Here is a 21,767-nt window from a genome sequence, read left to right as displayed (position 1 = left end):
ACGGCAGCGCTCCTCCAGCGAACGCAGCAGCAACCCACGGTTAATCGACGACAAGTGTAAAAAAATCCACTCTCGCGCGTTATAGAGCGGCGTGCTCCGGACGCATTTCGTGGAGACGAACGCCAGCAATGATGAGAGCAAAAGGCGCCTACAAATCCTGTCGTTGCACCACGCACTGTTCTACGACAATTCACGAAACAGACGCTCACGCCTTGTTGTGCCGTTTTCTTTGCGGGCAAAGAGTGCAGCTGTCTACGACACAGGCTACATTACACGTTTGGCACCTGTGGGTTTGGAACCCACGCCTCCGAAGAGACTGGTGCCTGATACCAGCGCCTGAGACCGCTCGGCCACGCTACCTACACAACACGCGCGTCACAAGAGCTGCGTCCTACCCCACGAGAACACACCGCATCGGCACAAAAATGAGACGTCAAAATTGGCAACGGTGGGATTCGAACCCACGCCTCCGAAGAGACTGGTGCCTAAAACCAGCGCCTTAGACCGCTCGGCCACGTTACCGTTGCAGCAGCACCGGCAAAACGTTTCATTTGTACTACAAAGGTCACTTCGAAATGGAAGTATCTTGGCAATCGCCGTGCCATGTCCACTGGAAGCATCTCTTTAGGCCGTCCACAACAAGAAAATGCCGTGCCCGCCGTATGGTAGCGACGCCACTTGTCTGTAGCTGTCGCAGTTAAGGAGACAGCATCAAGAGACGTTTTCGTGCCGTGACCATGTTTCGAAACCTGGGCTTTCCGTAACCACTAAAGTATCATAGCTGTACCTGTCAGGCGGAGCTAGAATGTTCCATGTAACAGACATATGTGAGCTCAAGAAGATTGCACTTGTGATGAAGTGGTAGTACGGACTGCGGCCTGCGGAACACGAGTGAAAAACCAAGGAAGCACTGTGATTTCGGGTACTCGTGCACTATCGTCAATGCAATGGCAGCAAGGAAAAACTTTCAAAAATTGCCGTGACCAGGATTCGAACCTGGGTTATTGCGGCCACAACGCAATGTCCTAACCACTAGACGATCACGGCCATGGCCACGGAGGCGCCCACGGAAGCAGTTGGCTGGAATGCAAGTGTCGATACACAGCAAAGCCTAGGCCAAGGTGTACGCCACAGCAGTGGCAGACACGATCTCCATCACATGCATGCGAGCAAATGAACGTGCCTGCGCTGTCAGTACACTAACTACAGTGGTTAGCTGCATCCACCTCCGTGGCAATGTGTTGCAGACCTCCAAGCCTCTTGACAACAGGTACCGGTATGTGGCTGGATAACAAGTGGATAGACGCCGCATCACTCTCGCCGTCAGGTGTTGCAACGAATCATACTTAACGTGGCTTTGTGCACGCGTCAGCGTAGCGTCAGTCGAGCAAAGTCGAGACAAGTCGCATAAGAGGAGCAACAAAAACGCGCACTTCCGGTACCGGGAATCGAACCCGGGCCTCCTGGGTGAGAGCCAGGTATCCTAGCCACTAGACCACACCGGATAACGACGGCAGCGCTCCTCCAGCGAACGCAGCAGCAACCCACGGTTAATCGACGACAAGTGTAAAAAAATCCACTCTCGCGCGTTATAGAGCGGCGTGCTCCGGACGCATTTCGTGGAGACGAACGCCAGCAATGATGAGAGCAAAAGGCGCCTACAAATCCTGTCGTTGCACCACGCACTGTTCTACGACAATTCACGAAACAGACGCTCACGCCTTGTTGTGCCGTTTTCTTTGCGGGCAAAGAGTGCAGCTGTCTACGACACAGGCTACATTACACGTTTGGCACCTGTGGGTTTGGAACCCACGCCTCCGAAGAGACTGGTGCCTGATACCAGCGCCTGAGACCGCTCGGCCACGCTACCTACACAACACGCGCGTCACAAGAGCTGCGTCCTACCCCACGAGAACACACCGCATCGGCACAAAAATGAGACGTCAAAATTGGCAACGGTGGGATTCGAACCCACGCCTCCGAAGAGACTGGTGCCTAAAACCAGCGCCTTAGACCGCTCGGCCACGTTACCGTTGCAGCAGCACCGGCAAAACGTTTCATTTGTACTACAAAGGTCACTTCGAAATGGAAGTATCTTGGCAATCGCCGTGCCATGTCCACTGGAAGCATCTCTTTAGGCCGTCCACAACAAGAAAATGCCGTGCCCGCCGTATGGTAGCGACGCCACTTGTCTGTAGCTGTCGCAGTTAAGGAGACAGCATCAAGAGACGTTTTCGTGCCGTGACCATGTTTCGAAACCTGGGCTTTCCGTAACCACTAAAGTATCATAGCTGTACCTGTCAGGCGGAGCTAGAATGTTCCATGTAACAGACATATGTGAGCTCAAGAAGATTGCACTTGTGATGAAGTGGTAGTACGGACTGCGGCCTGCGGAACACGAGTGAAAAACCAACGAAGCACTGTGATTTCGGGTACTCGTGCACTATCGTCAATGCAATGGCAGCAAGGAAAAACTTTCAAAAATTGCCGTGACCAGGATTCGAACCTGGGTTATTGCGGCCACAACGCAATGTCCTAACCACTAGACGATCACGGCCATGGCCACGGAGGCGCCCACGGAAGCAGCTGGCTGGAATGCAAGTGTCGATACACAGCAAAGCCTAGGCCAAGGTGTACGCCACAGCAGTGGCAGACACGATCTCCATCACATGCATGCGAGCAAATGAACGTGCCTGCGCTGTCAGTACACTAACTACAGTGGTTAGCTGCATCCACCTCCGTGGCAATGTGTTGCAGACCTCCAAGCCTCTTGACAACAGGTACCGGTATGTGGCTGGATAACAAGTGGATAGACGCCGCATCTCTCTCGCCGTCAGGTGTTGCAACGAATCATACTTAACGTGGCTTTGTGCACGCGTCAGCGTAGCGTCAGTCGAGCAAAGTCGAGACAAGTCGCATAAGAGGAGCAACAAAAACGCGCACTTCCGGTACCGGGAATCGAACCCGGGCCTCCTGGGTGAGAGCCAGGTATCCTAGCCACTAGACCACACCGGATAACGACGGCAGCGCTCCTCCAGCGAACGCAGCAGCAACCCACGGTTAATCGACGACAAGTGTAAAAAAATCCACTCTCGCGCGTTATAGAGCGGCGTGCTCCGGACGCATTTCGTGGAGACGAACGCCAGCAATGATGAGAGCAAAAGGCGCCTACAAATCCTGTCGTTGCACCACGCACTGTTCTACGACAATTCACGAAACAGACGTTCACGCCTTGTTGTGCCGTTTTCTTTGCGGGCAAAGAGTGCAGCTGTCTACGACACAGGCTACATTACACGTTTGGCACCTGTGGGTTTGGAACCCACGCCTCCGAAGAGACTGGTGCCTGATACCAGCGCCTGAGACCGCTCGGCCACGCTACCTACACAACACGCGCGTCACAAGAGCTGCGTCCTACCCCACGAGAACACACCGCATCGGCACAAAAATGAGACGTCAAAATTGGCAACGGTGGGATTCGAACCCACGCCTCCGAAGAGACTGGTGCCTAAAACCAGCGCCTTAGACCGCTCGGCCACGTTACCGTTGCAGCAGCACCGGCAAAACGTTTCATTTGTACTACAAAGGTCACTTCGAAATGGAAGTATCTTGGCAATCGCCGTGCCATGTCCACTGGAAGCATCTCTTTAGGCCGTCCACAACAAGAAAATGCCGTGCCCGCCGTATGGTAGCGACGCCACTTGTCTGTAGCTGTCGCAGTTAAGGAGACAGCATCAAGAGACGTTTTCGTGCCGTGACCATGTTTCGAAACCTGGGCTTTCCGTAACCACTAAAGTATCATAGCTGTACCTGTCAGGCGGAGCTAGAATGTTCCATGTAACAGACATATGTGAGCTCAAGAAGATTGCACTTGTGATGAAGTGGCAGTACGGACTGCGGCCTGCGGAACACGAGTGAAAAACCAAGGAAGCACTGTGATTTCGGGTACTCGTGCACTATCGTCAATGCAATGGCAGCAAGGAAAAACTTTCAAAAATTGCCGTGACCAGGATTCGAACCTGGGTTATTGCGGCCACAACGCAATGTCCTAACCACTAGACGATCACGGCCATGGCCACGGAGGCGCCCACGGAAGCAGCTGGCTGGAATGCAAGTGTCGATACACAGCAAAGCCTAGGCCAAGGTGTACGCCACAGCAGTGGCAGACACGATCTCCATCACATGCATGCGAGCAAATGAACGTGCCTGCGCTGTCAGTACACTAACTACAGTGGTTAGCTGCATCCACCTCCGTGGCAATGTGTTGCAGACCTCCAAGCCTCTTGACAACAGGTACCGGTATGTGGCTGGATAACAAGTGGATAGACGCCGCATCTCTCTCGCCGTCAGGTGTTGCAACGAATCATACTTAACGTGGCTTTGTGCACGCGTCAGCGTAGCGTCAGTCGAGCAAAGTCGAGACAAGTCGCATAAGAGGAGCAACAAAAACGCGCACTTCCGGTACCGGGAATCGAACCCGGGCCTCCTGGGTGAGAGCCAGGTATCCTAGCCACTAGACCACACCGGATAACGACGGCAGCGCTCCTCCAGCGAACGCAGCAGCAACCCACGGTTAATCGACGACAAGTGTAAAAAAATCCACTCTCGCGCGTTATAGAGCGGCGTGCTCCGGACGCATTTCGTGGAGACGAACGCCAGCAATGATGAGAGCAAAAGGCGCCTACAAATCCTGTCGTTGCACCACGCACTGTTCTACGACAATTCACGAAACAGACGTTCACGCCTTGTTGTGCCGTTTTCTTTGCGGGCAAAGAGTGCAGCTGTCTACGACACAGGCTACATTACACGTTTGGCACCTGTGGGTTTGGAACCCACGCCTCCGAAGAGACTGGTGCCTGATACCAGCGCCTGAGACCGCTCGGCCACGCTACCTACACAACACGCGCGTCACAAGAGCTGCGTCCTACCCCACGAGAACACACCGCATCGGCACAAAAATGAGACGTCAAAATTGGCAACGGTGGGATTCGAACCCACGCCTCCGAAGAGACTGGTGCCTAAAACCAGCGCCTTAGACCGCTCGGCCACGTTACCGTTGCAGCAGCACCGGCAAAACGTTTCATTTGTACTACAAAGGTCACTTCGAAATGGAAGTATCTTGGCAATCGCCGTGCCATGTCCACTGGAAGCATCTCTTTAGGCCGTCCACAACAAGAAAATGCCGTGCCCGCCGTATGGTAGCGACGCCACTTGTCTGTAGCTGTCGCAGTTAAGGAGACAGCATCAAGAGACGTTTTCGTGCCGTGACCATGTTTCGAAACCTGGGCTTTCCGTAACCACTAAAGTATCATAGCTGTACCTGTCAGGCGGAGCTAGAATGTTCCATGTAACAGACATATGTGAGCTCAAGAAGATTGCACTTGTGATGAAGTGGCAGTACGGACTGCGGCCTGCGGAACACGAGTGAAAAACCAAGGAAGCACTGTGATTTCGGGTACTCGTGCACTATCGTCAATGCAATGGCAGCAAGGAAAAACTTTCAAAAATTGCCGTGACCAGGATTCGAACCTGGGTTATTGCGGCCACAACGCAATGTCCTAACCACTAGACGATCACGGCCATGGCCACGGAGGCGCCCACGGAAGCAGCTGGCTGGAATGCAAGTGTCGATACACAGCAAAGCCTAGGCCAAGGTGTACGCCACAGCAGTGGCAGACACGATCTCCATCACATGCATGCGAGCAAATGAACGTGCCTGCGCTGTCAGTACACTAACTACAGTGGTTAGCTGCATCCACCTCCGTGGCAATGTGTTGCAGACCTCCAAGCCTCTTGACAACAGGTACCGGTATGTGGCTGGATAACAAGTGGATAGACGCCGCATCTCTCTCGCCGTCAGGTGTTGCAACGAATCATACTTAACGTGGCTTTGTGCACGCGTCAGCGTAGCGTCAGTCGAGCAAAGTCGAGACAAGTCGCATAAGAGGAGCAACAAAAACGCGCACTTCCGGTACCGGGAATCGAACCCGGGCCTCCTGGGTGAGAGCCAGGTATCCTAGCCACTAGACCACACCGGATAACGACGGCAGCGCTCCTCCAGCGAACGCAGCAGCAACCCACGGTTAATCGACGACAAGTGTAAAAAAATCCACTCTCGCGCGTTATAGAGCGGCGTGCTCCGGACGCATTTCGTGGAGACGAACGCCAGCAATGATGAGAGCAAAAGGCGCCTACAAATCCTGTCGTTGCACCACGCACTGTTCTACGACAATTCACGAAACAGACGTTCACGCCTTGTTGTGCCGTTTTCTTTGCGGGCAAAGAGTGCAGCTGTCTACGACACAGGCTACATTACACGTTTGGCACCTGTGGGTTTGGAACCCACGCCTCCGAAGAGACTGGTGCCTGATACCAGCGCCTGAGACCGCTCGGCCACGCTACCTACACAACACGCGCGTCACAAGAGCTGCGTCCTACCCCACGAGAACACACCGCATCGGCACAAAAATGAGACGTCAAAATTGGCAACGGTGGGATTCGAACCCACGCCTCCGAAGAGACTGGTGCCTAAAACCAGCGCCTTAGACCGCTCGGCCACGTTACCGTTGCAGCAGCACCGGCAAAACGTTTCATTTGTACTACAAAGGTCACTTCGAAATGGAAGTATCTTGGCAATCGCCGTGCCATGTCCACTGGAAGCATCTCTTTAGGCCGTCCACAACAAGAAAATGCCGTGCCCGCCGTATGGTAGCGACGCCACTTGTCTGTAGCTGTCGCAGTTAAGGAGACAGCATCAAGAGACGTTTTCGTGCCGTGACCATGTTTCGAAACCTGGGCTTTCCGTAACCACTAAAGTATCATAGCTGTACCTGTCAGGCGGAGCTAGAATGTTCCATGTAACAGACATATGTGAGCTCAAGAAGATTGCACTTGTGATGAAGTGGCAGTACGGACTGCGGCCTGCGGAACACGAGTGAAAAACCAAGGAAGCACTGTGATTTCGGGTACTCGTGCACTATCGTCAATGCAATGGCAGCAAGGAAAAACTTTCAAAAATTGCCGTGACCAGGATTCGAACCTGGGTTATTGCGGCCACAACGCAATGTCCTAACCACTAGACGATCACGGCCATGGCCACGGAGGCGCCCACGGAAGCAGCTGGCTGGAATGCAAGTGTCGATACACAGCAAAGCCTAGGCCAAGGTGTACGCCACAGCAGTGGCAGACACGATCTCCATCACATGCATGCGAGCAAATGAACGTGCCTGCGCTGTCAGTACACTAACTACAGTGGTTAGCTGCATCCACCTCCGTGGCAATGTGTTGCAGACCTCCAAGCCTCTTGACAACAGGTACCGGTATGTGGCTGGATAACAAGTGGATAGACGCCGCATCTCTCTCGCCGTCAGGTGTTGCAACGAATCATACTTAACGTGGCTTTGTGCACGCGTCAGCGTAGCGTCAGTCGAGCAAAGTCGAGACAAGTCGCATAAGAGGAGCAACAAAAACGCGCACTTCCGGTACCGGGAATCGAACCCGGGCCTCCTGGGTGAGAGCCAGGTATCCTAGCCACTAGACCACACCGGATAACGACGGCAGCGCTCCTCCAGCGAACGCAGCAGCAACCCACGGTTAATCGACGACAAGTGTAAAAAAATCCACTCTCGCGCGTTATAGAGCGGCGTGCTCCGGACGCATTTCGTGGAGACGAACGCCAGCAATGATGAGAGCAAAAGGCGCCTACAAATCCTGTCGTTGCACCACGCACTGTTCTACGACAATTCACGAAACAGACGTTCACGCCTTGTTGTGCCGTTTTCTTTGCGGGCAAAGAGTGCAGCTGTCTACGACACAGGCTACATTACACGTTTGGCACCTGTGGGTTTGGAACCCACGCCTCCGAAGAGACTGGTGCCTGATACCAGCGCCTGAGACCGCTCGGCCACGCTACCTACACAACACGCGCGTCACAAGAGCTGCGTCCTACCCCACGAGAACACACCGCATCGGCACAAAAATGAGACGTCAAAATTGGCAACGGTGGGATTCGAACCCACGCCTCCGAAGAGACTGGTGCCTAAAACCAGCGCCTTAGACCGCTCGGCCACGTTACCGTTGCAGCAGCACCGGCAAAACGTTTCATTTGTACTACAAAGGTCACTTCGAAATGGAAGTATCTTGGCAATCGCCGTGCCATGTCCACTGGAAGCATCTCTTTAGGCCGTCCACAACAAGAAAATGCCGTGCCCGCCGTATGGTAGCGACGCCACTTGTCTGTAGCTGTCGCAGTTAAGGAGACAGCATCAAGAGACGTTTTCGTGCCGTGACCATGTTTCGAAACCTGGGCTTTCCGTAACCACTAAAGTATCATAGCTGTACCTGTCAGGCGGAGCTAGAATGTTCCATGTAACAGACATATGTGAGCTCAAGAAGATTGCACTTGTGATGAAGTGGCAGTACGGACTGCGGCCTGCGGAACACGAGTGAAAAACCAAGGAAGCACTGTGATTTCGGGTACTCGTGCACTATCGTCAATGCAATGGCAGCAAGGAAAAACTTTCAAAAATTGCCGTGACCAGGATTCGAACCTGGGTTATTGCGGCCACAACGCAATGTCCTAACCACTAGACGATCACGGCCATGGCCACGGAGGCGCCCACGGAAGCAGCTGGCTGGAATGCAAGTGTCGATACACAGCAAAGCCTAGGCCAAGGTGTACGCCACAGCAGTGGCAGACACGATCTCCATCACATGCATGCGAGCAAATGAACGTGCCTGCGCTGTCAGTACACTAACTACAGTGGTTAGCTGCATCCACCTCCGTGGCAATGTGTTGCAGACCTCCAAGCCTCTTGACAACAGGTACCGGTATGTGGCTGGATAACAAGTGGATAGACGCCGCATCTCTCTCGCCGTCAGGTGTTGCAACGAATCATACTTAACGTGGCTTTGTGCACGCGTCAGCGTAGCGTCAGTCGAGCAAAGTCGAGACAAGTCGCATAAGAGGAGCAACAAAAACGCGCACTTCCGGTACCGGGAATCGAACCCGGGCCTCCTGGGTGAGAGCCAGGTATCCTAGCCACTAGACCACACCGGATAACGACGGCAGCGCTCCTCCAGCGAACGCAGCAGCAACCCACGGTTAATCGACGACAAGTGTAAAAAAATCCACTCTCGCGCGTTATAGAGCGGCGTGCTCCGGACGCATTTCGTGGAGACGAACGCCAGCAATGATGAGAGCAAAAGGCGCCTACAAATCCTGTCGTTGCACCACGCACTGTTCTACGACAATTCACGAAACAGACGTTCACGCCTTGTTGTGCCGTTTTCTTTGCGGGCAAAGAGTGCAGCTGTCTACGACACAGGCTACATTACACGTTTGGCACCTGTGGGTTTGGAACCCACGCCTCCGAAGAGACTGGTGCCTGATACCAGCGCCTGAGACCGCTCGGCCACGCTACCTACACAACACGCGCGTCACAAGAGCTGCGTCCTACCCCACGAGAACACACCGCATCGGCACAAAAATGAGACGTCAAAATTGGCAACGGTGGGATTCGAACCCACGCCTCCGAAGAGACTGGTGCCTAAAACCAGCGCCTTAGACCGCTTTTTTTTTTTTTTTTTTTCATATATAGAAATGCCCCAGGTGAGGCTCGAACTCACAACCCCGGCATTGCTCACGGCTACTGCCTTTTAAGTACCGTGCGCTAACCAATTGCGCCACTTTTTTTTTTTTTTTTTTTTTTTTTTTTTTTATTAAATCGAACCCGGGCCTCCTGGGTGAGAGCCAGGTATCCTAGCCACTTTTTTTTATTTTTTTATTTTTATTTTTTGTTTTTTTTTTTTTGTTTTTTTTTTTTAATGAAGTAGTGGCAGGCAGGCGGCGGCAAAGAGGGCAGGGGTCAAGAATCCTGAGGCCTGGCCTCGATGTCGCCCCCATACCAGTCACCCATTTATATATGTGAAATTTTTTTAATTTTTTATTTTTTATTTATAATTTTGTTTGAACCACTTTTTTTTTCCTCTTTTTTTTTTTTTTTATGAGGATCTACCAGAAGGGATCCATTCTTCCACCAGAACTCAATCCGTTTCTTCTAGGTGAGTGAGGCGTTAACGGCAAAAAAAAAATGATGACACTATCAACTATGTTAAGCAGTGTTCGAACTAAAGTACCTTTTCTGGTTAGGATTAATAAATAAATAAATAAGAAATAAGTGATTAAAAAGGAATCTTCTCCTTTGTTGGTGCAAAATATAAGAGAACGAAAAGTGTTTGTTTTTTTTCTCTAGTGTTGTCTTCACATCTTTCGTCTGTTATTGTCCTCTGCTGCTCCTCAATGATGTAGCGAATAGTCGGTTTCGCCTTACTTCGAAAGAAGGTTAAACATGCATTCATGTCTCGTGGTATAGTTTCGGGCGTTCTTTAAATATTACGTTCCCCGTCATGGCAAGGCTGACGGGTCGAGTGTCGAATCGCATATCACACAATGGTCTTGCTTAAAAAGTTGGCAAAGGTCGCCTTGTAGTTACGTTCGCGTGCGATCATGCTGTGCTGCAGGGTCAGGTATAGAACGAAATCGTCTTTGTTCTTATCGCCAGTACTAAAAATATAGTGCACTGTGTGACCTATTATCCAGTTGACAGCATTCCGCTTTGTCCTGGGAAATGGGATTGCATCAGGGTTGAGAAAGTCAGCTGGCGTTATCGCAGATGGTGAGGTCCTCTTGATGCTTGACAGTTTCTGTCGGGCGTAACCCCATATATCTTCCGTGGTACCACAGACGAAACGGTGTTCTTCGCTGTCTATGAGATTACACGTGACACACATTGGCGAGTCCTGCAAATGAATTGCATGAAGCCTGGACTGCGTCGGGATTTTTCTATTGACGGCAGCGTACCACGTCGCCTTTACTTGCGAAGGTAAGTAGGGGCTGTGGATGTTTTGCCACGTCGCGTCCCAGTTGTAGTTTGGAAATTTTTGTTCGATAACATTCCGTGATTTAGTTGCCACAAAGGAGTTGTAGATTGCCTTAACTGTCGTCAAATTCTTTTCAGAGACTGTTGTATGGACATAACTATACTCTAAGAGAAAACTCTTGAAGTGGTAGAGCGCAGTCGGTATATGGTGCACATCAATTGGCGGTTGAAGATCAGTCGGTGCGATTTCATTCAGGACAAGAGCGGTCAGACTGGTCGGTGACTGTTTCCATAGCTTGTAAGTTTTGCAGAAATAAAGAGCTTTCGCTTTCTTGTGTACATCGATGAGACTGAGTCCGCCATCTCGCGTTGGGAGTGTCAAGGTGTCATATCGAACTTTAAAGATCTGGCCACGACATACAAAGTGTCCAAGCGCGGACAGCATGCATTTGGCTATATCGGTGGGGATGGGCAAAACTTGAGCCACATAATTGATTTTGGCAGTGATATAAATATTGGCCAATTCAACCTTTTGAAGCTCGTCCAATTTCCTGACGCTATGTAACTTCGCACAAGCACGAATTTTGTTGAGCAATTGCTTATAATTGGCGGCAATGGTGTGGCGGATGGTGTTCCGAAAATCGACACCGAGACACGTCATCCTAGTGATCTCTTTAAGCTGGCCATGACCGATCGCGCCTATGCCTTGCCCAACGTTCATGATCCCTGATTTCGTCCAATGCAGTTTCGCACCAGATGCCTTTTCATATTGTGAGATGATCAGGAGACCCCTCTCGACCTCATTGACATTCATAGCTAGGAAGGTAACATCATCAGCGTAAGCTCGGCACACTATCTTCTGCCCGTGTATGTGGAGTCCTTGTAAACGTTCCGTCAAGGTGACTAGCAGCGGTTCGATCGCAATGGCAAACAGCGCCATCGACATAGGGCAGCCCTGCCTAACAGAACTGTTTATCGGGACGGCGCGACTTGGCTGACCGTTAACGACAAGTTTGGATGTACTATTCCGTAACAATTTCTGTATGATGCTGATGAACTGCGGAGGAAAACCCAGAGTCTGCATTATCTGGAAAAGGTAAGGATGGTTCACTCTGTCGAAAGCCTGTGCGAAATCTAAAGTTACGATAGCACATCGGATTTTGCAAGCGTCCGCAACAGAAATCACATCTCGATAGTCTGATAATGTCTGATATATAGCTCTGTCCTTTCCAACACTCGTTTGATGTGATCCAATGACGGTATGCATCACAGTTTTCATTCTCGTTGCGAGAATGCGAGCAAAAATTTTGTAGTCGCTGTTGAGCAACGTAATGGGTCGCAAAGTTGCGACGGTGTTATTGCTCGTCCGTTTCGGGAGTAAGACCACAAGTCCTTCACTGAATGGCGGAGGAATGGGCATGTCCGGTTGGAGAAGTTCGTTGCAGAGCACCGTCAGCTTTGTCTTCAGTTGTGGCCAGAAGACTTGATAAAGTTCCACCGGGAGACCGTCACATCCGGGAGATTTGTTTTTTGGACTGTGGAACACCACATCTTCCAGTTCATCTTCCGTTACATCGGTGACGAGTTCGGCTACATCCGCAGGGCTAAGCCTGTGCGTTAAGCTGCTCCGGAACTCTGCAAGGGCTTCGTCGTCGGTAGGTTTATTGGACATCAAGTCAGTGCAATAAGTTTGAACGGCGTCTCTGATATCGTGTTGCCGAGTTAGAATCGTGCCGTCTTCGGATTGTAGTTCAGTTAAGATCTTTGTCCGTGCTCGTTTAGTTTCACGTATCAGGTGATAAATGGATGGCTGTTCGCCTTTTGCCATAGTCGAAACCCGACCTCTAATTTTGTAACCTTCCATCTGTTTTCGTTTCAAAAGTAATATTTTTGCTTGCAGTCTTTTAATGCGGGGGTAGTTGTCAATCACAGTGGCATCAAGAGTATATAAGTCTCGAAGACATTGATAATAAAACTCCATCGTTCTCTTAAACCACCAGTTCTTATTCCGGGAATATTGTATCATGGATTTACGAATTTTCGGTTTAGCGCATTCGAGCCACCATTGCAATGCCGAGCCGTACGTACTGAATTTGGCTTCACTTTCATTCCACGCTCGAGTGAAGGCTTCTCTGCATTCAGGATCGTCTAAATGTGCAACATTTAGTTTCCATAGTCCTTTGCCTCGGTAGGTTTCCTGTTTCCCCAAATTCAGCGTGCAAATATAAGCCGCATGGTCGGAGAAACTGGTTGGCCAGACCTCAGTTTGTAAAATTCGCTGTCTGAGAGTGTCCGATACGTAAATGCGGTCCAATCTACTCGCTGAATGATTCGTGACGTGAGTAAAACCAGGTGTTGTACCAAACTTGTGCTCCCACGTATCAACTAAACGTAAATCCTTGACGATCTGTTCTAATTCAATCGATTTATTGAAATGCGGCGTCTGATCTTTGGCGTTAAGTACACAGTTAAAATCTCCCGCCAATATTAGGTGGTCACATTGTGTTGCAAAAAGCGGAAGTATTTCTTCCTTGAAAAAGTCCGCTCGGCGTCGCCTATTAGTTGAGCCGGATGGTGCATACAGATTTAGGAGTCTAACATTATTGATAGTCACGCCAATTCCCCTACAACTTATGAGTCGTTCTACATTCTGGACGATAATTCCTTCTTTCGTGAGAATAGCGGTGCCTAAATCAGAACCGTGTCCCGGATTGGCCGTCACATTATAACCGGGAATGTGGTCCAAAGCAATGTCGGCGACCTCCTGAAGCAAGAGGATATCAATGTCGGCGGCGTATAAGAGGTCTACGATGTTGTCGAGTTTGAGGGAACTGCGGATTTTATTTATATTTAATGTACCAATTTTATACGCCTGCTGATCAGTCATTCACGCTCTTACGAGAGTAAGAAGGAATCGGCGCCGTTTTAAAAGAAGTCAGAGTCCTCTTCTTTGTTTGCCTGCCGTGGATCCAGTAACTTATCATCATGTGCCGGTTCTATTGCCGTAGAAGGCTGTTCGGGAAATCGGGAAGTGACTGGAATATCAGTTGCATCAGCGTCCATGTGTTCGACCTCTGGTTCCGCCGCCCAGTCTATAGTGCTGGGGTTCTTGGACGCAAGAGGATGATGTTGTCGTTGTTCTTTTAAACAATGATCAACATCGTCACTGCACATGGGAGACACCTGGCCGGTAGCATCGCGAGAGGGCTCAGTTAGCGTGATTGCACGATCTTCATCCCGCAGGTGTGCAGAAGTTAGCGCCTGTTGTCGGGAGGATTCTGGTGATTTTGCACTGACTTTGTCCATGATTTGCTGCACCTTTCCCCGCAACGACGCCGCCGCCTCTTCCGCACCCTGGCGGGCGATTCTGCGTTTCTTGTTCTTCCGCGGGGATTTAGCAGGTGGACAACGCTCATCGGAATCCGAGATTTCATGGTGGGGTTGTGGGGAACGACATTCAGCAGTCACAGTCCTGACCTGCGTCTCTGAGGAGGTGGAATTTTGTTCTGTTGACAGAGTCGGGGGCTGCGCTACGGAATCAACCACGTCACTCACACTCAGGTGTTGCTCTTGTCGCTCAGAAATGTCAACAAGTTGCTCGGCCGTTGGAGGAAGGGTTGGTTGGGGGCGAATGTCTACTTCGGTATCCATGGGCAGTTGGTCGGTCGGTTGGCCGCGAGCCACCGAAGCGTAAGTGGTGGACAAAATAGTCATCTCCGCGGACTTCACCGCTTCACCTGTCGGCAGCTGCACAACACGTCTTTGAATACATTCAGAACGAATATGACCTGGAGAATTGCAAGCTGCACACGTTCGTGGTTGACCATCATAAATTACGATACCTCGATAACCGCAAACGTTAATGTAAGACGGAATATGTCGTAATAAGTCCACCTTCAACTGCCTGACACCGTTCAAAACCGGATATTTGTGAGCACCGGACCATTTTTCTGCAAAATTACTGAGGACCTTCCCAAAGGGTGCAATAACAAGATTGATCGCATCTGTAGGAACTTCAAAGGGTAGCTCAAAAATTCGAATTGTTCGAATACCAAGTCCCACATGATCGACAGTAACTTCGCCAATATTTCCATCACTGTGTTTAAACTTAAGCTTACCACCGGTATTATTGACAACTCGTTCGCATAACTCAGGGTTTTTCAGCTTCAAGTACATCACACTACTCACAATTGACAAGTGAAAACCAACAGTATCTTCAAACGGAACTTGAACAACTTCCTCTAACCAATCCTCAATTTCGAAAGATTTAGGTCGAGCAAAACGTCGATCAAAGGTAAATTTCAGAGTGTCCTTTCTACTAAGTTGAGCCATTACTGCATTTTCGAACGTTGACAGAATATCTAACTACTGCGAAGCGCCGGCGAAAACGCACAGACTTACACAGCGGATGTAAACAAAGCCAGCCGCAGAGCGAAGCACAGCACGACGAACCGCTCGCCACCGCCGCTGCAGGCAGACTGTCGGCCACGTTACCGTTGCAGCAGCACCGGCAAAACGTTTCATTTGTACTACAAAGGTCACTTCGAAATGGAAGTATCTTGGCAATCGCCGTGCCATGTCCACTGGAAGCATCTCTTTAGGCCGTCCACAACAAGAAAATGCCGTGCCCGCCGTATGGTAGCGACGCCACTTGTCTGTAGCTGTCGCAGTTAAGGAGACAGCATCAAGAGACGTTTTCGTGCCGTGACCATGTTTCGAAACCTGGGCTTTCCGTAACCACTAAAGTATCATAGCTGTACCTGTCAGGCGGAGCTAGAATGTTCCATGTAACAGACATATGTGAGCTCAAGAAGATTGCACTTGTGATGAAGTGGCAGTACGGACTGCGGCCTGCGGAACACGAGTGAAAAACCAAGGAAGCACTGTGATTTCGGGTACTCGTGCACTATCGTCAATGCAATGGCAGCAAGGAAAAACTTTCAAAAATTGCCGTGACCAGGATTCGAACCTGGGTTATTGCGGCCACAACGCAATGTCCTAACCACTAGACGATCACGGCCATGGCCACGGAGGCGCCCACGGAAGCAGCTGGCTGGAATGCAAGTGTCGATACACAGCAAAGCCTAGGCCAAGGTGTACGCCACAGCAGTGGCAGACACGATCTCCATCACATGCATGCGAGCAAATGAACGTGCCTGCGCTGTCAGTACACTAACTACAGTGGTTAGCTGCATCCACCTCCGTGGCAATGTGTTGCAGACCTCCAAGCCTCTTGACAACAGGTACCGGTATGTGGCTGGATAACAAGTGGATAGACGCCGCATCTCTCTCGCCGTCAGGTGTTGCAACGAATCATACTTAACGTGGCTTTGTGCACGCGTCAGCGTAGCGTCAGTCGAGCAAAGTCGAGACAAGTCGCATAAGAGGAGCAACAAAAACGCGCACTTCCGGTACCGGGAATCGAACCCGGGCCTCCTGGGTGAGAGCCAGGTATCCTAGCCACTAGACCACACCGGATAACGACGGCAGCGCTCCTCCAGCGAACGCAGCAGCAACCCACGGTTAATCGACGACAAGTGTAAAAAAATCCACTCTCGCGCGTTATAGAGCGGCGTGCTCCGGACGCATTTCGTGGAGACGAACGCCAGCAATGATGAGAGCAAAAGGCGCCTACAAATCCTGTCGTTGCACCACGCACTGTTCTACGACAATTCACGAAACAGACGTTCACGCCTTGTTGTGCCGTTTTCTTTGCGGGCAAAGAGTGCAGCTGTCTACGACACAGGCTACATTACACGTTTGGCACCTGTGGGTTTGGAACCCACGCCTCCGAAGAGACTGGTGCCTGATACCAGCGCCTGAGACCGCTCGGCCACGCTACCTACACAACACGCGCGTCACAAGAGCTGCGTCCTACCCCACGAGAACACACCGCATCGGCACAAAAATGAGACGTCAAAATTGGCAACGGTGGGATTCGAACCCACGCCTCCGAAGAGACTGGTGCCTAAAACCAGCGCCTTAGACCGCTCGGCCACGTTACCGTTGCAGCAGCACCGGCAAAACGTTTCATTTGTACTACAAAGGTCACTTCGAAATGGAAGTATCTTGGCAATCGCCGTGCCATGTCCACTGGAAGCATCTCTTTAGGCCGTCCACAACAAGAAAATGCCGTGCCCGCCGTATGGTAGCGACGCCACTTGTCTGTAGCTGTCGCAGTTAAGGAGACAGCATCAAGAGACGTTTTCGTGCCGTGACCATGTTTCGAAACCTGGGCTTTCCGTAACCACTAAAGTATCATAGCTGTACCTGTCAGGCGGAGCTAGAATGTTCCATGTAACAGACATATGTGAGCTCAAGAAGATTGCACTTGTGATGAAGTGGCAGTACGGACTGCGGCCTGCGGAACACGAGTGAAAAACCAAGGAAGCACTGTGATTTCGGGTACTCGTGCACTATCGTCAATGCAATGGCAGCAAGGAAAAACTTTCAAAAATTGCCGTGACCAGGATTCGAACCTGGGTTATTGCGGCCACAACGCAATGTCCTAACCACTAGACGATCACGGCCATGGCCACGGAGGCGCCCACGGAAGCAGCTGGCTGGAATGCAAGTGTCGATACACAGCAAAGCCTAGGCCAAGGTGTACGCCACAGCAGTGGCAGACACGATCTCCATCACATGCATGCGAGCAAATGAACGTGCCTGCGCTGTCAGTACACTAACTACAGTGGTTAGCTGCATCCACCTCCGTGGCAATGTGTTGCAGACCTCCAAGCCTCTTGACAACAGGTACCGGTATGTGGCTGGATAACAAGTGGATAGACGCCGCATCTCTCTCGCCGTCAGGTGTTGCAACGAATCATACTTAACGTGGCTTTGTGCACGCGTCAGCGTAGCGTCAGTCGAGCAAAGTCGAGACAAGTCGCATAAGAGGAGCAACAAAAACGCGCACTTCCGGTACCGGGAATCGAACCCGGGCCTCCTGGGTGAGAGCCAGGTATCCTAGCCACTAGACCACACCGGATAACGACGGCAGCGCTCCTCCAGCGAACGCAGCAGCAACCCACGGTTAATCGACGACAAGTGTAAAAAAATCCACTCTCGCGCGTTATAGAGCGGCGTGCTCCGGACGCATTTCGTGGAGACGAACGCCAGCAATGATGAGAGCAAAAGGCGCCTACAAATCCTGTCGTTGCACCACGCACTGTTCTACGACAATTCACGAAACAGACGTTCACGCCTTGTTGTGCCGTTTTCTTTGCGGGCAAAGAGTGCAGCTGTCTACGACACAGGCTACATTACACGTTTGGCACCTGTGGGTTTGGAACCCACGCCTCCGAAGAGACTGGTGCCTGATACCAGCGCCTGAGACCGCTCGGCCACGCTACCTACACAACACGCGCGTCACAAGAGCTGCGTCCTACCCCACGAGAACACACCGCATCGGCACAAAAATGAGACGTCAAAATTGGCAACGGTGGGATTCGAACCCACGCCTCCGAAGAGACTGGTGCCTAAAACCAGCGCCTTAGACCGCTCGGCCACGTTACCGTTGCAGCAGCACCGGCAAAACGTTTCATTTGTACTACAAAGGTCACTTCGAAATGGAAGTATCTTGGCAATCGCCGTGCCATGTCCACTGGAAGCATCTCTTTAGGCCGTCCACAACAAGAAAATGCCGTGCCCGCCGTATGGTAGCGACGCCACTTGTCTGTAGCTGTCGCAGTTAAGGAGACAGCATCAAGAGACGTTTTCGTGCCGTGACCATGTTTCGAAACCTGGGCTTTCCGTAACCACTAAAGTATCATAGCTGTACCTGTCAGGCGGAGCTAGAATGTTCCATGTAACAGACATATGTGAGCTCAAGAAGATTGCACTTGTGATGAAGTGGCAGTACGGACTGCGGCCTGCGGAACACGAGTGAAAAACCAAGGAAGCACTGTGATTTCGGGTACTCGTGCACTATCGTCAATGCAATGGCAGCAAGGAAAAACTTTCAAAAATTGCCGTGACCAGGATTCGAACCTGGGTTATTGCGGCCACAACGCAATGTCCTAACCACTAGACGATCACGGCCATGGCCACGGAGGCGCCCACGGAAGCAGCTGGCTGGAATGCAAGTGTCGATACACAGCAAAGCCTAGGCCAAGGTGTACGCCACAGCAGTGGCAGACACGATCTCCATCACATGCATGCGAGCAAATGAACGTGCCTGCGCTGTCAGTACACTAACTACAGTGGTTAGCTGCATCCACCTCCGTGGCAATGTGTTGCAGACCTCCAAGCCTCTTGACAACAGGTACCGGTATGTGGCTGGATAACAAGTGGATAGACGCCGCATCTCTCTCGCCGTCAGGTGTTGCAACGAATCATACTTAACGTGGCTTTGTGCACGCGTCAGCGTAGCGTCAGTCGAGCAAAGTCGAGACAAGTCGCATAAGAGGAGCAACAAAAACGCGCACTTCCGGTACCGGGAATCGAACCCGGGCCTCCTGGGTGAGAGCCAGGTACCCTAGCCACTAGACCACACCGGATAACGACGGCAGCGCTCCTCCAGCGAACGCAGCAGCAACCCACGGTTAATCGACGACAAGTGTAAAAAAATCCACTCTCGCGCGTTATAGAGCGGCGTGCTCCGGACGCATTTCGTGGAGACGAACGCCAGCAATGATGAGAGCAAAAGGCGCCTACAAATCCTGTCGTTGCACCACGCACTGTTCTACGACAATTCACGAAACAGACGTTCACGCCTTGTTGTGCCGTTTTCTTTGCGGGCAAAGAGTGCAGCTGTCTACGACACAGGCTACATTACACGTTTGGCACCTGTGGGTTTGGAACCCACGCCTCCGAAGAGACTGGTGCCTGATACCAGCGCCTGAGACCGCTCGGCCACGCTACCTACACAACACGCGCGTCACAAGAGCTGCGTCCTACCCCACGAGAACACACCGCATCGGCACAAAAATGAGACGTCAAAATTGGCAACGGTGGGATTCGAACCCACGCCTCCGAAGAGACTGGTGCCTAAAACCAGCGCCTTAGACCGCTCGGCCACGTTACCGTTGCAGCAGCACCGGCAAAACGTTTCATTTGTACTACAAAGGTCACTTCGAAATGGAAGTATCTTGGCAATCGCCGTGCCATGTCCACTGGAAGCATCTCTTTAGGCCGTCCACAACAAGAAAATGCCGTGCCCGCCGTATGGTAGCGACGCCACTTGTCTGTAGCTGTCGCAGTTAAGGAGACAGCATCAAGAGACGTTTTCGTGCCGTGACCATGTTTCGAAACCTGGGCTTTCCGTAACCACTAAAGTATCATAGCTGTACCTGTCAGGCGGAGCTAGAATGTTCCATGTAACAGACATATGTGAGCTCAAGAAGATTGCACTTGTGATGAAGTGGCAGTACGGACTGCGGCCTGCGGAACACGAGTGAAAAACCAAGGAAGCACTGTGATTTCGGGTACTCGTGCACTATCGTCAATGCAATGGCAGCAAGGAAAAACTTTCAAAAATTGCCGTGACCAGGATTCGAACCTGGGTTATTGCGGCCACAACGCAATGTCCTAACCACTAGACGATCACGGCCATGGCCACGGAGGCGCCCACGGAAGCAGCTGGCTGGAATGCAAGTGTCGATACACAGCAAAGCCTAGGCCAAGGTGTACGCCACAGCAGTGGCAGACACGATCTCCATCACATGCATGCGAGCAAATGAACGTGCCTGCGCTGTCAGTACACTAACTACAGTGGTTAGCTGCATCCACCTCCGTGGCAATGTGTTGCAGACCTCCAAGCCTCTTGACAACAGGTACCGGTATGTGGCTGGATAACAAGTGGATAGACGCCGCATCTCTCTCGCCGTCAGGTGTTGCAACGAATCATACTTAACGTGGCTTTGTGCACGCGTCAGCGTAGCGTCAGTCGAGCAAAGTCGAGACAAGTCGCATAAGAGGAGCAACAAAAACGCGCACTTCCGGTACCGGGAATCGAACCCGGGCCTCCTGGGTGAGAGCCAGGTATCCTAGCCACTAGACCACACCGGATAACGACGGCAGCGCTCCTCCAGCGAACGCAGCAGCAACCCACGGTTAATCGACGACAAGTGTAAAAAAATCCACTCTCGCGCGTTATAGAGCGGCGTGCTCCGGACGCATTTCGTGGAGACGAACGCCAGCAATGATGAGAGCAAAAGGCGCCTACAAATCCTGTCGTTGCACCACGCACTGTTCTACGACAATTCACGAAACAGACGTTCACGCCTTGTTGTGCCGTTTTCTTTGCGGGCAAAGAGTGCAGCTGTCTACGACACAGGCTACATTACACGTTTGGCACCTGTGGGTTTGGAACCCACGCCTCCGAAGAGACTGGTGCCTGATACCAGCGCCTGAGACCGCTCGGCCACGCTACCTACACAACACGCGCGTCACAAGAGCTGCGTCCTACCCCACGAGAACACACCGCATCGGCACAAAAATGAGACGTCAAAATTGGCAACGGTGGGATTCGAACCCACGCCTCCGAAGAGACTGGTGCCTAAAACCAGCGCCTTAGACCGCTCGGCCACGTTACCGTTGCAGCAGCACCGGCAAAACGTTTCATTTGTACTACAAAGGTCACTTCGAAATGGAAGTATCTTGGCAATCGCCGTGCCATGTCCACTGGAAGCATCTCTTTAGGCCGTCCACAACAAGAAAATGCCGTGCCCGCCGTATGGTAGCGACGCCACTTGTCTGTAGCTGTCGCAGTTAAGGAGACAGCATCAAGAGACGTTTTCGTGCCGTGACCATGTTTCGAAACCTGGGCTTTCCGTAACCACTAAAGTATCATAGCTGTACCTGTCAGGCGGAGCTAGAATGTTCCATGTAACAGACATATGTGAGCTCAAGAAGATTGCACTTGTGATGAAGTGGCAGTACGGACTGCGG

At 51.5% G+C, this 21,767-nt stretch overlaps 30 non-coding genes across 30 annotated transcripts; all 30 read right to left on the bottom strand.

Annotated features, from left to right (window-relative positions):
* Window positions 1-440: 440 nt before the first annotated feature.
* Trnal-uag (transfer RNA leucine (anticodon UAG)) lies at window positions 441-522 on the bottom strand. Its single transcript has one exon. It is a non-coding gene; the product is annotated as a tRNA-Leu (tRNA).
* A 453-nt stretch (window positions 523-975) lies between these two features.
* Window positions 976-1,047, bottom strand: Trnah-gug (transfer RNA histidin (anticodon GUG)). Its single transcript has one exon. It is a non-coding gene; the product is annotated as a tRNA-His (tRNA).
* A 386-nt stretch (window positions 1,048-1,433) lies between these two features.
* Trnae-cuc (transfer RNA glutamic acid (anticodon CUC)) lies at window positions 1,434-1,505 on the bottom strand. The gene has a single exon. It is a non-coding gene; the product is annotated as a tRNA-Glu (tRNA).
* A 445-nt stretch (window positions 1,506-1,950) lies between these two features.
* Trnal-uag (transfer RNA leucine (anticodon UAG)) lies at window positions 1,951-2,032 on the bottom strand. Its single transcript has one exon. It is a non-coding gene; the product is annotated as a tRNA-Leu (tRNA).
* A 453-nt stretch (window positions 2,033-2,485) lies between these two features.
* Trnah-gug (transfer RNA histidin (anticodon GUG)) lies at window positions 2,486-2,557 on the bottom strand. Its single transcript has one exon. It is a non-coding gene; the product is annotated as a tRNA-His (tRNA).
* A 386-nt stretch (window positions 2,558-2,943) lies between these two features.
* Trnae-cuc (transfer RNA glutamic acid (anticodon CUC)) lies at window positions 2,944-3,015 on the bottom strand. The gene has a single exon. It is a non-coding gene; the product is annotated as a tRNA-Glu (tRNA).
* Window positions 3,016-3,460: 445 nt separating this feature from the next.
* Trnal-uag (transfer RNA leucine (anticodon UAG)) lies at window positions 3,461-3,542 on the bottom strand. Its single transcript has one exon. It is a non-coding gene; the product is annotated as a tRNA-Leu (tRNA).
* Window positions 3,543-3,995: 453 nt separating this feature from the next.
* Window positions 3,996-4,067, bottom strand: Trnah-gug (transfer RNA histidin (anticodon GUG)). The gene has a single exon. It is a non-coding gene; the product is annotated as a tRNA-His (tRNA).
* A 386-nt stretch (window positions 4,068-4,453) lies between these two features.
* Trnae-cuc (transfer RNA glutamic acid (anticodon CUC)) lies at window positions 4,454-4,525 on the bottom strand. Its single transcript has one exon. It is a non-coding gene; the product is annotated as a tRNA-Glu (tRNA).
* Window positions 4,526-4,970: 445 nt separating this feature from the next.
* Trnal-uag (transfer RNA leucine (anticodon UAG)) lies at window positions 4,971-5,052 on the bottom strand. Its single transcript has one exon. It is a non-coding gene; the product is annotated as a tRNA-Leu (tRNA).
* A 453-nt stretch (window positions 5,053-5,505) lies between these two features.
* On the bottom strand, window positions 5,506-5,577 carry Trnah-gug (transfer RNA histidin (anticodon GUG)). The gene has a single exon. It is a non-coding gene; the product is annotated as a tRNA-His (tRNA).
* Window positions 5,578-5,963: 386 nt separating this feature from the next.
* Trnae-cuc (transfer RNA glutamic acid (anticodon CUC)) lies at window positions 5,964-6,035 on the bottom strand. The gene has a single exon. It is a non-coding gene; the product is annotated as a tRNA-Glu (tRNA).
* A 445-nt stretch (window positions 6,036-6,480) lies between these two features.
* Window positions 6,481-6,562, bottom strand: Trnal-uag (transfer RNA leucine (anticodon UAG)). Its single transcript has one exon. It is a non-coding gene; the product is annotated as a tRNA-Leu (tRNA).
* A 453-nt stretch (window positions 6,563-7,015) lies between these two features.
* On the bottom strand, window positions 7,016-7,087 carry Trnah-gug (transfer RNA histidin (anticodon GUG)). The gene has a single exon. It is a non-coding gene; the product is annotated as a tRNA-His (tRNA).
* A 386-nt stretch (window positions 7,088-7,473) lies between these two features.
* Trnae-cuc (transfer RNA glutamic acid (anticodon CUC)) lies at window positions 7,474-7,545 on the bottom strand. Its single transcript has one exon. It is a non-coding gene; the product is annotated as a tRNA-Glu (tRNA).
* A 445-nt stretch (window positions 7,546-7,990) lies between these two features.
* Window positions 7,991-8,072, bottom strand: Trnal-uag (transfer RNA leucine (anticodon UAG)). The gene has a single exon. It is a non-coding gene; the product is annotated as a tRNA-Leu (tRNA).
* A 453-nt stretch (window positions 8,073-8,525) lies between these two features.
* On the bottom strand, window positions 8,526-8,597 carry Trnah-gug (transfer RNA histidin (anticodon GUG)). The gene has a single exon. It is a non-coding gene; the product is annotated as a tRNA-His (tRNA).
* A 386-nt stretch (window positions 8,598-8,983) lies between these two features.
* Trnae-cuc (transfer RNA glutamic acid (anticodon CUC)) lies at window positions 8,984-9,055 on the bottom strand. The gene has a single exon. It is a non-coding gene; the product is annotated as a tRNA-Glu (tRNA).
* Window positions 9,056-15,825: 6,770 nt separating this feature from the next.
* On the bottom strand, window positions 15,826-15,897 carry Trnah-gug (transfer RNA histidin (anticodon GUG)). Its single transcript has one exon. It is a non-coding gene; the product is annotated as a tRNA-His (tRNA).
* A 386-nt stretch (window positions 15,898-16,283) lies between these two features.
* Window positions 16,284-16,355, bottom strand: Trnae-cuc (transfer RNA glutamic acid (anticodon CUC)). Its single transcript has one exon. It is a non-coding gene; the product is annotated as a tRNA-Glu (tRNA).
* Window positions 16,356-16,800: 445 nt separating this feature from the next.
* Window positions 16,801-16,882, bottom strand: Trnal-uag (transfer RNA leucine (anticodon UAG)). The gene has a single exon. It is a non-coding gene; the product is annotated as a tRNA-Leu (tRNA).
* Window positions 16,883-17,335: 453 nt separating this feature from the next.
* Trnah-gug (transfer RNA histidin (anticodon GUG)) lies at window positions 17,336-17,407 on the bottom strand. The gene has a single exon. It is a non-coding gene; the product is annotated as a tRNA-His (tRNA).
* Window positions 17,408-17,793: 386 nt separating this feature from the next.
* On the bottom strand, window positions 17,794-17,865 carry Trnae-cuc (transfer RNA glutamic acid (anticodon CUC)). The gene has a single exon. It is a non-coding gene; the product is annotated as a tRNA-Glu (tRNA).
* Window positions 17,866-18,310: 445 nt separating this feature from the next.
* On the bottom strand, window positions 18,311-18,392 carry Trnal-uag (transfer RNA leucine (anticodon UAG)). Its single transcript has one exon. It is a non-coding gene; the product is annotated as a tRNA-Leu (tRNA).
* Window positions 18,393-18,845: 453 nt separating this feature from the next.
* Window positions 18,846-18,917, bottom strand: Trnah-gug (transfer RNA histidin (anticodon GUG)). The gene has a single exon. It is a non-coding gene; the product is annotated as a tRNA-His (tRNA).
* Window positions 18,918-19,303: 386 nt separating this feature from the next.
* On the bottom strand, window positions 19,304-19,375 carry Trnae-cuc (transfer RNA glutamic acid (anticodon CUC)). Its single transcript has one exon. It is a non-coding gene; the product is annotated as a tRNA-Glu (tRNA).
* Window positions 19,376-19,820: 445 nt separating this feature from the next.
* Window positions 19,821-19,902, bottom strand: Trnal-uag (transfer RNA leucine (anticodon UAG)). The gene has a single exon. It is a non-coding gene; the product is annotated as a tRNA-Leu (tRNA).
* Window positions 19,903-20,355: 453 nt separating this feature from the next.
* Trnah-gug (transfer RNA histidin (anticodon GUG)) lies at window positions 20,356-20,427 on the bottom strand. Its single transcript has one exon. It is a non-coding gene; the product is annotated as a tRNA-His (tRNA).
* A 386-nt stretch (window positions 20,428-20,813) lies between these two features.
* On the bottom strand, window positions 20,814-20,885 carry Trnae-cuc (transfer RNA glutamic acid (anticodon CUC)). Its single transcript has one exon. It is a non-coding gene; the product is annotated as a tRNA-Glu (tRNA).
* A 445-nt stretch (window positions 20,886-21,330) lies between these two features.
* On the bottom strand, window positions 21,331-21,412 carry Trnal-uag (transfer RNA leucine (anticodon UAG)). Its single transcript has one exon. It is a non-coding gene; the product is annotated as a tRNA-Leu (tRNA).
* Window positions 21,413-21,767: the final 355 nt, after the last annotated feature.

Source organism: Schistocerca gregaria, chromosome 1 (genome assembly GCF_023897955.1).
Source record: "Schistocerca gregaria isolate iqSchGreg1 chromosome 1, iqSchGreg1.2, whole genome shotgun sequence".
Classification (NCBI taxonomy): domain Eukaryota; kingdom Metazoa; phylum Arthropoda; class Insecta; order Orthoptera; family Acrididae; genus Schistocerca; species Schistocerca gregaria.
The sequence above is the reverse complement of the archived record's forward strand: the minus strand, read 5'-3'. Positions and strand labels throughout refer to the sequence as shown.